General features: G+C 39.5%; 1 protein-coding gene across 1 annotated transcript in view; it reads left to right on the top strand.

The window, feature by feature from the left end:
- SLC9A9 (solute carrier family 9 member A9) overlaps positions 1-14,899 on the top strand; it is a 3,064,289-nt gene that overhangs the window by 2,453,131 nt on the left and 596,259 nt on the right. The window lies entirely within an intron of this gene.

Raw genomic sequence — 14,899 nt, 5'->3', positions numbered from 1 at the left:
CCCCTTATGAATCTCACCACTTAAAGCTGTCAGTGAATACTGCACATTTGTTGTTAACCCTCAGGTTGGGCCACCGGTCAATTTGTGAAAGATTAAGAGCAGAGGCCTAAAGTTTTACTCTTAGGGGCCCGCCACGGCTCTGCTGAATGTCAAGGCTGCCTGCTTTTCATTCCACGTTGTGCATTTTTCTTCCTCTACCCTCCATTTTCTGTCTCCTAGCCTTTTACTCTTGTACATTCTTCTTTATCCTACTTTATCCATTTGTCACTGTTTCCCTATACTTCCCTTTCTCGGTTTTCTCGGTTTTCTGCTTTTCTGTTTTTTTTTAGGTTTCGTGGTGTTTCAGTGCGAGTCATATAGCTGCTGTCTGTGCCTCCAAGGGAGGCAGAGCTAGCTACAGACCTGTGCACGAGCCGATTCTACTATGGGCACGAGCCGATTCAGGTCTGTGAACGTGCTTCACAGTGGAATTATCACGGCATGAGACCCCACTTATCACAGCATGTCAACAGGCGCCTCAGGCTGCTGGAGCACTCAACTATAATTAATGTGCAGTTGAGTGCTCCAGCAGCATGGGGGCCTCTCTGCATGCTGTGATAATTATCACTTTGGGGCCTCATGCTGTGATAATTAGGGCGGCATGCTCTATTTGCAGCACTGAATATTTTCAAAGAAGGCGAACCGGCACATTCATTGGAGACACTCACCCTCACTCACCCTCACGCCCTCACCCCCCTCACTCGCCCTCACCCCCTCACACCACCTGACCCCTCACACACCTCCTCACCCTCATACCCCCTCACTCTCACACACCCTCACACACCCTCACTCACCCTCACACACCCTCTCACCCTCACACCCCCTCACCTTCACACACCCTCACCCTCACTCACCCTCTCACCCCCTCACCCTCACCCTCACACTGCCTCACCCTCACACCCCCTCACCCCCTCACACTCACACCCTCACACCCTCACCCTCACACCCCTCACCCTCGCTACCCCTCAACCACCCTCACACCCCCTCACCCTCACACCCCCTCACCCTCACCCCCCCTCACACACTCTCACCCTCACACCCCTCACATACCCTCACACACCCTCACTCACCCTCACACCCTCACCCTCACTCACCCTCACATCCCCTCACCCTCACATCCCCTCACCCTCACACCCCCTCACTCTCACACACTCTCATCCACCTCACACCCCCTCACCCCCTCTCACCCTCACACACCCTCACCCTCACACCCCCTCACCCTCGCACCCCCTCACCCTCTCACCTTCACACACCATCACCCTCAAAAACCCTCACCCTCGCACACCCTCACCCTCACTCACCCTCACTCACCCTCACACACAATCACACACCCTCACATACCCTCACCAGCATAGCATAACAAAACATAGCATAGCATAACGAAACACAGCATAGCATAGCATAACAAACAAAAACATAAGATAGCAAAAGCACAGCATAACAAAACAAAGCATAGGATAGCAAAACAAAACATAGCATAACAAAACAAAACATAGCATAGCAAAACACAACATAGCATAGCAAAACACAACAAAGCATAGCATAGCATAACAAAACACAACAAAACATAGCATAGCATAACAAAACATAGCATAACAAAAAAAGCATAACATAACAAAGCATAGCAAAACAAAACATATCATAGTAAAACAAAACATAGCATAGCATAACATAACAGAACAAAACATAGCAGAACAAAACATAGCATAACATAACATAAAACAAAGCATAGCATAACAAAACATAGCATAACAAAACATAGCAAAACACAGCAAAACATAGCATAGCATAACAAAACAAACCATAGCATAACATAACAATGAATAGCAAAACAAAACATAGCATAGTAAAACAAAAAATAGCATAGCATAACATAACACAACAAAACAGCAGAACAAAACAGCATAACAAAACAAATCATAACATAAAACAAAGCATAGCATAACAAAACATAGCATAACAAAACATAGCAAAACACAACAAAATATAGCATAGCATAACTAAACACAACAAAACATAGCATACATAACAAAACACAGCATTGCAAAGCATAGCAAAACATAGCATAGCATAGCATAAGAAAACACAACAAAACATAGCATAGCATAACAAAACACAACATAGCATAGCATAACAAAACAAAGCTTAGCCTAACAAAACATAGTATAACAAAGCATAGCATAGCATAACAAAACATAGCATAACAAAACATAGCATAGCAAAACAAAGCATAGCATAATAAAACACAACAAAACATAGCACAGCATAACAAATTATAGCAAAACACAACAAAACATAGCATAGCATAACAAAACAAAGCATAGGATAGCAAAACCAAACATAGCATAGCCTAACATACCAAAACAAAGCATAGGATAGCAAAACAAAACATAGCATAGCATAACAAAACATAGCATAACATAACAAAACATAGCATACCAAAACGCAACAACACATAGCAGAACAAAACATAGCATAACATAACAAAGCATAGCATAACATAACTTAAAACAAAGCATAGCATAACAAAACAGCAAAACACAACAAAACATAGCATAGCATAACAACACACAACAAAACATAGCATAGCATAACAAAATACAACATAGCATAGCATAACAAAACACAACATAGCATAGCCTAACAAAACAACGCTTGGCATAGCATAACAAAGCATAGCATAACAAAGCATAGCATAACAAAACATAGCATAGCAAAACAAAGCATAGCATAATAAAACACAACAAAACATAGGATAGCATTACAAAAAATAGCATAACAAAGCATAGCATATCAAAACACAACAAAACATAGCATAGCATAACAAAACACAACAAAACATAGCAAAGCATAACAAAACAAAGCATAGGATAGCAAAACTAAACAGAGCATAGCATAACAAAACATTGCATAACATGACAAAACATAGCATAACAAAATACAACAACACATACCTTAACAAAACATAGCAAAACACAACAAAACATAGCATAGCTTAACAAAACACAACAAAACATAGCATAACAAAACAAAACATATCATAGCCTAGCAAAACATAGCATAGCATACCAAACACAACAAAACATAGCATAGCATAGCAAAACATAGCATAGCAAAACAAAGCATAACACACACAACCACACACACACAACCACGCACACACAACCACAACCACGCACACACAACCACAACCACACACACAACCACACGCACATCTATCTATCTATCTATCTATCTATCGCCCTCACTCTATCTTTCTATCTATCTATCTCCCTCCCTCACTCTATCTGTCTATCGATCTATCACCCTCACTCTGTCTATCGATCTATCGCCCTCACTCTATCTATCGCCCTCACTCTATCTATCGCCCTCACTCTATCTATCTATCTATCTATCTATCTATCTATCTATCTATCTATCTATCTATCTATCTATCTATCTATCTATCTATCTATCAGCCTCACTCTAATCTATCTATCTTTCGCCCTCACTCTATCTATCGCCCTCACTCTATCTATCGCCCTCACTCTATCTTGCTATTGCCCTCACTATATCTATCTATCTATTGCCCTCACTATCTATCTATCGCCCTCACTCTATCTATCTATCTCCCTCGCTCTATCTATCTATCTATCTATCTATCTATCTATCTATCTATCTATCTATCTATTTATCTATCTATCACCTTCACTCTATCTATCGCCCTCACTCTATCGCCCTCACTCTATCTATCTATCTAGCGGCCTCACTCTATCTATCACTCTATCTATCTTTTGCCCTCACTCTATCGCCCTCACTCTATCTATCTATCTATCTATCTATTGCCCTCACTATCTATCTATCACCCTCACTCTATCTATCTATCTATCTATCTATCTCCCTCACTCTATCTATCTATCTATCTATTTATCTATCTATCTATCTATCTATCTATCTATCTATCTATCTATCTATCTATCTATCTATCTATCTATATATCTATCTATCGCCCTCACTCTATCTATCGCCCTCACTCTATCTATCGCCCTCACTCTATCTATCGCCCTCACTCTATCTATCTATCTGTCGCCCTCACTCTCTCCCTTTCTATATATCGCCCTCACTCTATCGCCCTCACTCTATCTATCTATCTATTGCCCTCACGCTATCTATCGCCCTCACTCTATCTACCTATCGTCCTCACTCTATCTATCTATCTATCGCCCTCACTCTATCTATCTGTCTAGCTATCTATCGCCCTCACTCACTCTATCTATCTATCTATCTATCTATCTATCTCGCTTACTCAATCTATCTATCGCCCTCCCTCACTCTATCTATCTATCTATCTATCTATCTATCTATCTATCTATCTATCTATCTATCTATCTATCTATCTATCTATCTATCTATCTATCTATCTATCTATCTATCTATCTATCTATCTATCTATCTATCTATCTATCTATCTATCTATCTATCGCCCTCACTCTATCTATCTGTCTAGCTATCTATCGCCCTCACTCTATCTATCTATCTATCTATCTATCTATCTATCTATCTATCTATCTATCTATCTATCTATCTATCTATCTATCTATCTATCTATCTATCTATCTATCTATCTATCTATCTATCTCGCTTACTCAATCTATCTATCGCCCTCCCTCACTCTATCTATCGCCCTCCCTCACTCTATCTATCACCCTCCCTCACTCTATCTATCACCCTCACTCTATCTATCTATCCCACTCACTCTAACTATCGCATCACCACAGCATCACTCCGCACCACCACAGCATCACTAAGGGGCACAACAACATCGCGATGCGCTACCACAGGATCATTGAATGCCACAGCATCACTAGTCGCCACCACAACATCACTCAGCGCCACCACAGCATCAATCTGTGCAACCATTCAACAACAACTGGGTCAGATATGTTCTCTCAATGTTTCAAGCTTTATTACAAATGTCACAAAAAGAGGTTAGTATTTCACTTCTGTTCTTGGATTTTCGTCACAATAAAATACACTGAACATATTCTTCACAAAAGTTATTTACAAAAGTTTAAGCTATTGCCATTATAAATTACAATAACTTTTATTTAAGTATTAATTATTAAAAAAATTAAAAGCCATCGTTATTTGTAATATCAATACATCTAAGTCACGTGAATACAACACATATTGCACTACAAATGCTATAGCTGTCTCAAGTTATAACTATTGGCATTGTAAATGACAAAGCTATTATTTTTGCTATTTTCAAAACCAACACGTAAATAAAAAATGTGTAATTTACAATACCAATAGCTCAAACTTTCCTAATGAGAGACCTTATGCATTGCAAATGCTTGTTAAAAATAGGTCCTGATCCCTAAAGATGAGCTCCAGTGCCCTCTACCTACTACCATTAGTGCATCTTAACCACTGCCTTGAAAAATTTCTCCTATATGCCTCCTTAGAGATATATTATCAGTAGGTAAGATACTGGTTCTCCTGGTTAGTACCTTTTCCACACAACTGTGAGGGACTATAGAAACAAATGAATCTCTACTCAACTCACACAGTCCAACTGAACATCCTCAAAACTGTGGATAAATAAGGTCTCTCTTGATCCTCCATAGATAGCCAGGTCCATTATTGTTAGTGATGTTGGGAAGCAAGCTCGAGGATGTTGCCTTGGTAGTGTACTGATTTTGTGACACGCTGTACCACATTAAGGGCACTGATTAGTTTGAAGAGTGTTTTTTATGTATATATATATATATATATATATATATATATATATATATATATATATATAACCTACTGGCGGTCGCCAATAGGTATATATATTTAGGATTTTTTTCCTATGGGATCTCTGAAAATTCTATGTCGAATAACTTTGGCGTTTGTGGACGGAATTGGCTGAGATTTTCAGGAAAATGGCACATTTTATTTCTGAGCAGCCCCTGAGGTGGGGTTTCGTCAAGGGGGGGCCGAGAAAAAAGGGGGGTCCCAAAACGCGTTTTTCCCATTCATTTTTCCATAGGGCGGTTGGACTCACTTTTAGCTCGAACGGCTGAATGGATTTACAGGAAACTTGGCAAAATTGTAGATTTGGTTTGCCCGACGTGCCTTTGCTATGTCTCAATATATGTGCTCCAGTGGATTTTGAGAAATTAACGTTTTAAAAAACAGATATATCTGTGACAGCGTCCCGGTTAGCGCCCCGGTTCGCGTACCTGACGCGTAACGGAACTTCGCGAGGAGAAGCGGATTGACTCCCCGGTGACTGTCAACATTCTAAACAGTTCGGAGCGGCCGCCATCTTGTGTCTCGGTAGGATCGAGATACAAGAGGTAGAAAAAACAAAGTGGGAAAGGAGCATAAGGGGGCAGAGTACATCCTCCCTGACCCCCTAGGTTTGATGAGGGGGCTTTAAAAGGGTCCCGCGGGTCAAAAAAAATATATATATATTATCGTTTTTTTTTCGGGGGGAGCGCTCGGTACGCGCACCGGGAAGCGGTCCGGGAAGCGTAATATTGGGAAAATGGGATGAAAGAATGTTCAAATATTGTATGTTTATTGATTGTTCTTTTTTATTTTTTTTTATTTTTTATTTTTATTTAAGTACCAAGATGTAGGTACCAATGCAGAGTCTAAAAATAAAAATACACCGTTTTCTTTGTAAATATGTTGCATGTTGTTTCTGAAGTTTTGTGGTATATGGAATTCATACCATAGTCTGTCAGAAAAGCAGAAACACCATGGAGGCAGGAGATGATAAAGAGATGTTAAATACACTTTGGAGATAATATAGTGGAAGGAAGGAAGTAAATATGAGCAAAGTTACTATGTAACACAAAAAAGTTGCACAGTATATTTAAAGTCAGATTTTACATTATAATCAATTTGCTACTAGTTTATAAAATACATATAAAAATGAATAATGTCTCAAACAATTTTAGAATTATTAAATAAAGATTTATTTTTCTGATTCTTTCTCAAAATTAAAAAGAACTTCTAATAATTCATTGTCAGTTTTTTTTTTATTTTCAAGTAGGAAATCTACTGCTTCCACACATTGCAGAAGTTCAAAGTCCCGTGAATCATCATAGAATTCAGAGTCAATTTCTGTATCTGTTTTGCTTCCTGCAACAATTTCCAAGTTAGTTTTGTTCTCTCCTTCCATTTTTGTGCTGTAAAATGAATTCTTAAAAAATATATCAGTACAGGTAGGGCACTGTTGGGTTTAAGTACAGACAGGTAGTTTGTTTTTTTAAACAGTGATTTTATCTTTGGGCAGTGTATGGTATCAGACTGGAAGTAGAAATATAAAAAAATGTATGTGATAAAGCCTAAGTTAATTCTTAATTATACAAGACAAGCCTAAGTCCATCCGTAACTAAAACAGAGAAGTCTATCTTATTCTATAACTATTACAGAGGAATAGTATATAACTATCAGAAAATGTTTTCCTAATTAACTTAAAGTGCTGAACATACTTAAGTTTTTAAAATATCATCTTACCAATCAAAAAGAAGTTTAAGTTCTCAGTTGAAATGCACTTGATATGTACTTCAGGAAGTAGTAGTCAAAATGGCTGTGTTTCTCTCTCTTTCTTTATATATATTCAGGTACATAACCAATCAAATGTCATGAAATAATAGAAGATATTGAAAGTAGCATTTTGATTGGTTGTCAATTCTAACACTTCATAAGTGTTTTTGTTAGGTAATTTACCTCAGGATATTTAGTCAGGCTTACAGCATAATTTTCTCAATGGAATGCCATCAAATTTGGGTAAATGGTAGGGACTGCTATGTAGTAGGCCCTATTCTATCTTTGATGAAAGTGTCTGTAGTAGTTTTTCTGTAAATTACTTTCCGACCTTTTTTTATCGAACGCTTACCGGTGCTCTCCCCGGTACGCGAACCGGCAGCGTTACGGTAGTCCTCCATTTTGTCTATCGGTAGAATTGATACATAAGATGGAGGACAAACAATGTACGGAATGGGTAGGAGGGGGCACAGTAGACACTTTGTGACCCTCTAGGTTTTCTGAGGGGGGATTAGGACGCTGATATATGGAAAAATAAAAAAATTAAATTTTATGAAAATTTCGCGGGGGGAGCGCCTGGTACGGGCACCGGTAAGCGAACCGGGGAGCGTACTTTGGTGAAGAAAAAAAAATTAGAAAAAGATAAACGTTTTGAATGATCAGAGTTAGGGTAGCTCTGAAAAGAGCTATTGTGTTCTGTGGCTAATTTAGGTACCTACAAGTAGGTTCCAATGCACACTTTTAAAAAAAGGACGAATATTCTATTCCCTTCATCAGAGAAGTGCACACCATCTCTTCTGTAGATGTGTTGAATGTTGGAACACAAGTTATTGTTGTATATTAAACCCATTCCATAGTCTCTCATGTAAGCAGAAACAGATTTATTCACGTTTCTGTGCTTTCTCAAATCGTGGAAAAAATTGATTGGACCACTTACATTTTTGTCTTTGACATATATTGGAACATACCAAGGCAGTTTGGGGAAAAAGTGTCATTTAAAAGAAGAATACATTTTACAGCTTTTGATATTTGCTATTAAAAAACCATTAAAATTCACTCAAAAACCATAGGTTATAGACCATATATAGTTAGGGATTAACATTTACAAAACCTTATTTTACTCGCACAAAACCATTGAAATTCGCATATATAGTTAGTTGCACTAACTATATATCGCGCACCCGCAATCCACTGCTGATGATGTCACATATTACATCATTCATGACATGGTCAGTGACATCACTGATGACATCACTGATGACATCATCCAGTGACTATATGTTTCTGTAAAGTTAAAATATGTCTTACATATTGAAGAATGAGTGGATGTATAAGTGTCTGGATGAAGGATTTAGTAGGTGCATGACTGACTGTATGAGAGAGTGATTAAATGTGTCTTATGAATGCATAAGGAAAATTGGAGCGTTAAAAGAAATGAAATAAAGGCTGTTTACCTACCGCGATGTGTGTGTCTCACTTCTTTCCCTCTGGAGAGGTTTTCTGATTTATGACGGTCTGGTCCGACCGTGGAGCAACGCACCACCAACTAATGAGCGCCGTGTTGCTCGAAAAAGACCCAGCGAGAAAATGCGCTGAATGGCAACAAGAGCAGCGGCTGCCGCCAGGGACTGTTCCCAGGTATGGACTCTAGCTAACTTGAAAATGGTTAGCAAGGGAATCGCGGCTAAATAAGAAAATCGGCAAAATTCAACATCGCCCACTGTAGGGAGATTACTGTGAGGTTGCTTTGACTACAGGTACCAGAAGGCTCGCTATTGAAAGACATTGCCACACCCACTAGAGGGTAACTATGGATACTTAAATTGAGCAGGTACTTGGCACCTGGAAACTCATTTGCAGCTTCGAGATGTTGGCCGTGCTCCTCCTCTGAAGAAAGCCTAAGAGAGGCTTAAATGCATAAGGACAATTGGAGCGTTAAAAGAAATGAAATAAAGGCTGTTTACCTACCGCGATGTGTGCGGCTCACTTCTTTCCCTCTGGAGAGGTTTTGTGATTTATGACGGTCTGGTCCGACCGTGGAGCAACGCACCACCAACTAATGAGCGCCGTGCTGCTCGAAAAGGACCCAGCGAGAAAATGCGCCGAATGGCAACAAGAGCAGCGGCTGCCGCCAGGGACTGTTCCCAGGTATGGACTCTAGCTAACTTGAAAATGGTTAGCAAGGGAATCGCGGCTAAATAAGAAAATCAGCAAAATTCAACATCGCCCACTGAAGGGAGATTACTGTGAGGTTGCTTTGACTACAGGTACCAGAAGGCTCGCTATTGAAAGACATTGCCACACCCACTGGAGGGTAACTATGGATACTTAAATTGAGCAGTTACTTGGCACCTGGAAACTCATTTGCAGCTTCGAGATGTTGGCCGTGCTCCTCCTCTGAAGAAAGCCTAAGTGAGGCTGAAATGCATAAGGACAATTGGAGCGTTAAAAGAAATGAAATAAAGGCTATTTACCTACCGCGATGTGCGGGCTCACTTCTTTCCCTCTGGAGAGGTGTTGTGATTTATGACGGTCTGGTCCGACCGTGGAGCAACGCACCACCAACTAATGAGCGCCGTGCTGCTCGAAAAGGACCCAGCGAGAAAATGCGCCGAATGGCAACAAGAGCAGCGGCTGCCGCCAGGGACTGTTCCCAGGTATGGACTCTAGCTAACTTGAAAATGGTTAGCAAGGGAATCGCGGCTAAATAAGAAAATCGGCAAAATTCAACATCGCCCACTGAAGGGAGATTACTGTGAGGTTGCTTTGACTACAGGTAAGAGAAGGCTCGCTATTGAAAGACATTGCCACACCTACTGAAGGGTAACTATGGATACTTAAATTGAGCAGTTACTTGGCACCTGGAAACTCATTTGCAGCTTCGAGATGTTGGCCGTGCTCCTCCTCTGAAGAAAGCCTAAGTGAGGCTGAAATGCATAAGGACAATTGGAGCGTTAAACGAAATGAAATAAAGGCTGTTTACCTACCGCGATGTGTGCGGCTCACTTCTTTCCCTCTGGAGAGGTTTTGTGATTTATGACGGTCTGGTCCGACCGTGGAGCAACGCACCACCCACTAATGAGCGCCGTGCTGCTCGAAAAGGACCCAGCGAGAAAATGCGCCGAATGGCAACAAGAGCAGCGGCTGCCACCAGGGACTGTTCCCAGGTATGGACTCTAGCTAACTTGAAAATGGTTAGCAAGGGAATCGCGGCTAAATAAGAAAATCGGCAAAATTCAACATCGCCCACTGAAGGGAGATTACTGTGAGGTTGCTTTGACTACAGGTAAGAGAAGGCTCGCTATTGAAAGACATTGCCACACCTACTGGAGGGTAACTATGGATACTTAAATTGAGCAGTTACTTGGCACCTGGAAACTCATTTGCAGCTTCGAGATGTTGGCCGTGCTCCTCCTCTGAAGAAAGCCTAAGTGAGGCTGAAATGCATAAGGACAATTGGAGCGTTAAAAGAAATGAAATAAGGGCTGTTTACCTACCGCGATGTGTACGGCTCACTTCTTTCCCTCTGGAGAGGTTTTGTGATATATATATATATTCACTGAAAAAACCATAGGTTATAGACCATATATAGTTAGGAATTAGCATTTACAAAACCTTGAAAATTCACTGAAAAAACCATAGGTTATAGACCATATATAGTTAGGAATTAGCATTTACAAAACTTTATTTTACTCACACAAAACCATTGAAATTCCATATATAGTTAGTTGCACTAACTATATATCGCGCACCCGCAATCCACTGCTGATGATGTCACATATTACATCATTCATGACATGGTCAGTGACATCACTGATGACATCACTGATGACATCTCAAATGACATCGCTGATGACATCACTGATGACATCATCCAGTGACTGTATGTTTCTGTAAAGTTAAAATATGTCTTACATATTGAAGAATGAGTGGATGTATAAGTGTCTGGATGAAGGATTTAGTAGGTGCATGACTGACTGTATGAGAGAGTGATTAAATGCGTGTCACTGAGTGCATGGGTTAGTGACTAAACTGTCTTATTTTGTGCATCATTATATCTGTTGTTCTGTATACTGCTGCATGTGTTGATCAGTAGCTACATGAGTAACTATATGGGTTATTGATTGTTTGCCCAAGTATTTGTATGGGAGACTGAGTATGTGTGTGAGTTGATGGAAGGTGTATGACTCTGTGCATAGATGTGTGAGCAGTTGGTTCACTATATGTATGGGTTCAAAAGTGCATGTGGAAACAGCTGCATGGACAGTTGACTGTGTGCATGAGTGTATTGCTGAGTGAATGGATATCTCAGTGCTACATGTCAAAGTAAGTACATATGTAAAACACAGTACATGTGAGAGTAGACATATATAAATAACTGTGCAGAAGAGCCAGTGAATGTGTGAGTGGCTGCATGGATCTTTGAAAACTTGTATCAGTGATTGTATACGAGAGTAAAAATATGTTAGAATATGTTTGAATTAGTAAGGTGTGTATAACTGTATAGTTGAGGAAATGGAGGTGTGATTGATTCTTTGCATGACTGAGTAGGTGCATGAGTAACTCCATGGATGAGTGACAATCTGTGAGTGTCTGTTTACACTGAGTGTATCTAAGGTTATATTAGAGTCTGAAGAGGTTCATCGTATTACCACATAAATGATGTCATCAGTGATGTCATCAGTGATGTCATTTGAGATGTCATCAGTGATGTCATCAGTGATGTCACTGACCATGTCATGAATGATGTAATATGTGACATCATCAGCAGTGGATTGCGGGTGCGCGATATATAGTTAGTGCAACTAACTATATATGGAATTTCAATGGTTTTGTGTGAGTAAAATAAGGTTTTGTAAATGCTAATTCCTAACTATATATGGTCTATAACCTATGGTTTTTTCAGTGAATTTTCAAGGTTTTGTAAATGCTAATTCCTAACTATATATGGTCTATAACCTATGGTTTTTTCAGTGAATTTCAATGGTTTTTTAAAAGCTAATATCTGTAGCTGTAAAATGTATTCTTCTTTAAATCTTAAAATATATTTTACATGTTTTTTATACATTTAAAAAAAAAAAAAATTTTGTTTCGCTCCCAGTCCGCGAACCGGTCAGCTTCCCGTTAGCTCAATTTAAAGCCGCGACTCAGTCCGCGAACCGGTAAACGTTCCTTTAGCGTAACTGTTACGTTAGCATGACGTTTTGTGTTGTCGTGTAATACGTCATTTGACGCGCCAAGTTAGCGGACCCGGAAGCAGACCGGAAAGCGGCGCAAAGCGCGAAACGTAAACACAGCAGGTCATGTGACTCGGTAATAACACTTTTCATTGGTTCATTTCACTTTTGGTTTCCTAATGATGTAATACTAGGTCATGTGATCTAAAATTAACACTTTTCATTGGTTTAAAAGTTTTGCTTTTCCCAAATGATGAAAACCCCTCCTTCTTTCCTCACTCTGACTGTCATCTTGGTGAGAGAAAGACCCTTTACTAACATTGTTTTATGGCTTCATTAGTAGCTTCAGCTGGTTCTAACCCACCACCTCCACCAAATCCAAGAAATAGAGGACCACCTGCTGAAGTAATTATACCACAAGAAGAGGAAGAACAGGAAGAGGAGGAAGAGCAGGAAGAGACACAGTTTTTGCCAGAGGAGCCCAGGAGGTATAATCGAAAAGAGACCTACATTTGGCAATTTTTTTAATTTCCTGAGGGGCAAAAAAAAGTGAATACACGCTACGTGTTTTGCCGTATATGCGATGATAGACTGTCAAGGGGGACTGATAAAAAATACAGTTACGGCAATTACACTATGCATCGGCATATGAGTAGGTGGCATCCAAACAACTATAGTGCTGCCCAGCTACGTGATGAGCATCAAAATCCCCCTGCGATGGCAAGAAGATCAGTTGATCAAGAAGTGTCGGGACCAGAGGCGAGGGAGATGGTCCCAAACATTCAAATGAAGTTTGGGGAAGTGAAGCAAGTGTGCGTTCGCTGTAATCAACTCATTTGCTACAGAGAAAGTAGCATTACTCTCATTATGAAAGCTATTGAAAATCATGTTTGCCCGAAACGCCCCAAACAATAAATTCTTCTTTTTTTCGTTGCTCCTGTTGAGCCCTTTTCAATTAATCGTTTTTGTTTCCCTCCTCCCCCAAAAAAAACAAAAAAATATCAAAATGTTCAGAAAATACAAAAAAAATAAAAAAAATGTTCTGAAAAATAGTAAAAAAATTTAAAACAACAAAAACAAAAAAAAAGTTCTTTTCAGAACTACCTCCCCATTATAAAAAAATTGGTAGAATTTTTGAAACTCTGCCAACCTCTATTTCTTTTAGTTCGCTTCCCGGTCCGCACTCCGGTACGCGAACTGGGAGCGAACCAAAATTTTTTTTTTTTAAAAAGAACAGTAAGTATAAGGGAAGGAAACAGACAGTTATGTTAAAAGAAAGACAGCTATAGGGAGTAATCAAAAGATACTGTTACCCGCAATCCACTGCTGATCATGCCACATATTACATCATTCTTGACATGGTCAATGACATCATCAGCAGTGGATTGCGAGTAACAGTATCTTTTGTTTACTTCTTATAGCTGTCTTTCTTGTAACATAACTGTCTGTTTCCTTCCCTTATACTTACTGTTCTTGTTTTAAAAAATTTTTTGAGATCAATCAGAAACAGTAACATTAATAGAGACAGAATGAGTGAATAAAAATGAAGAAGTATGAGAAGAGAGGGACTGAGAAAAATAGTAGAAGGAGTAGAATAATTAAGTAATAGAGAAAGGAATGAGGGAAGTAGCAAACGCAGGAAAGTAAGGATTAAAGAAATGAAGCAGTAGAACTAATAGATGTTAAATGTGATAGATTAAATGATTGATTCAGGATGACGATAAGGTGTGGCCTCTCCAAAAGTTTTTTTAAGGTGAGGCCTACTCAGGGTTGCATTTCAAATGTATGCTTGTTGAAGAATACAGAGGAGATAATACATGTGTAGGCCTACCATTGAAGTAAAACATGTCCACTTCCCTCTTAAACAACGGCCAGACCTCTTCTGTGTCCATAGACAGACCTAAACTTCATCTGCACAATGTCATTCGTAAACTTAGAAAACACAAGTAATGTAATTGAAAAACGTGGAGTTTTTTTGCTCATTTCACATTCACATCACCTGTGTTGCCTTTGCTTAGGTATCTCATAGTGCAGATGTAGTCCACGATAAAAAACAGTACCCAGAAGTGCAGCAGTGTATGCATTAACTTTGATATTTACAGAAGCCTCAGTTTCTCCATGTCTTCGTCACATTTCTAAATGTATATCATAAGTAC

The sequence above is a fragment of the Lissotriton vulgaris genome, chromosome 11, assembly GCF_964263255.1.
Source record: "Lissotriton vulgaris chromosome 11, aLisVul1.2, whole genome shotgun sequence".
NCBI lineage: Eukaryota > Metazoa > Chordata > Amphibia > Caudata > Salamandridae > Lissotriton > Lissotriton vulgaris.
This window is presented reverse-complemented; position numbering and strand designations above follow the sequence as displayed.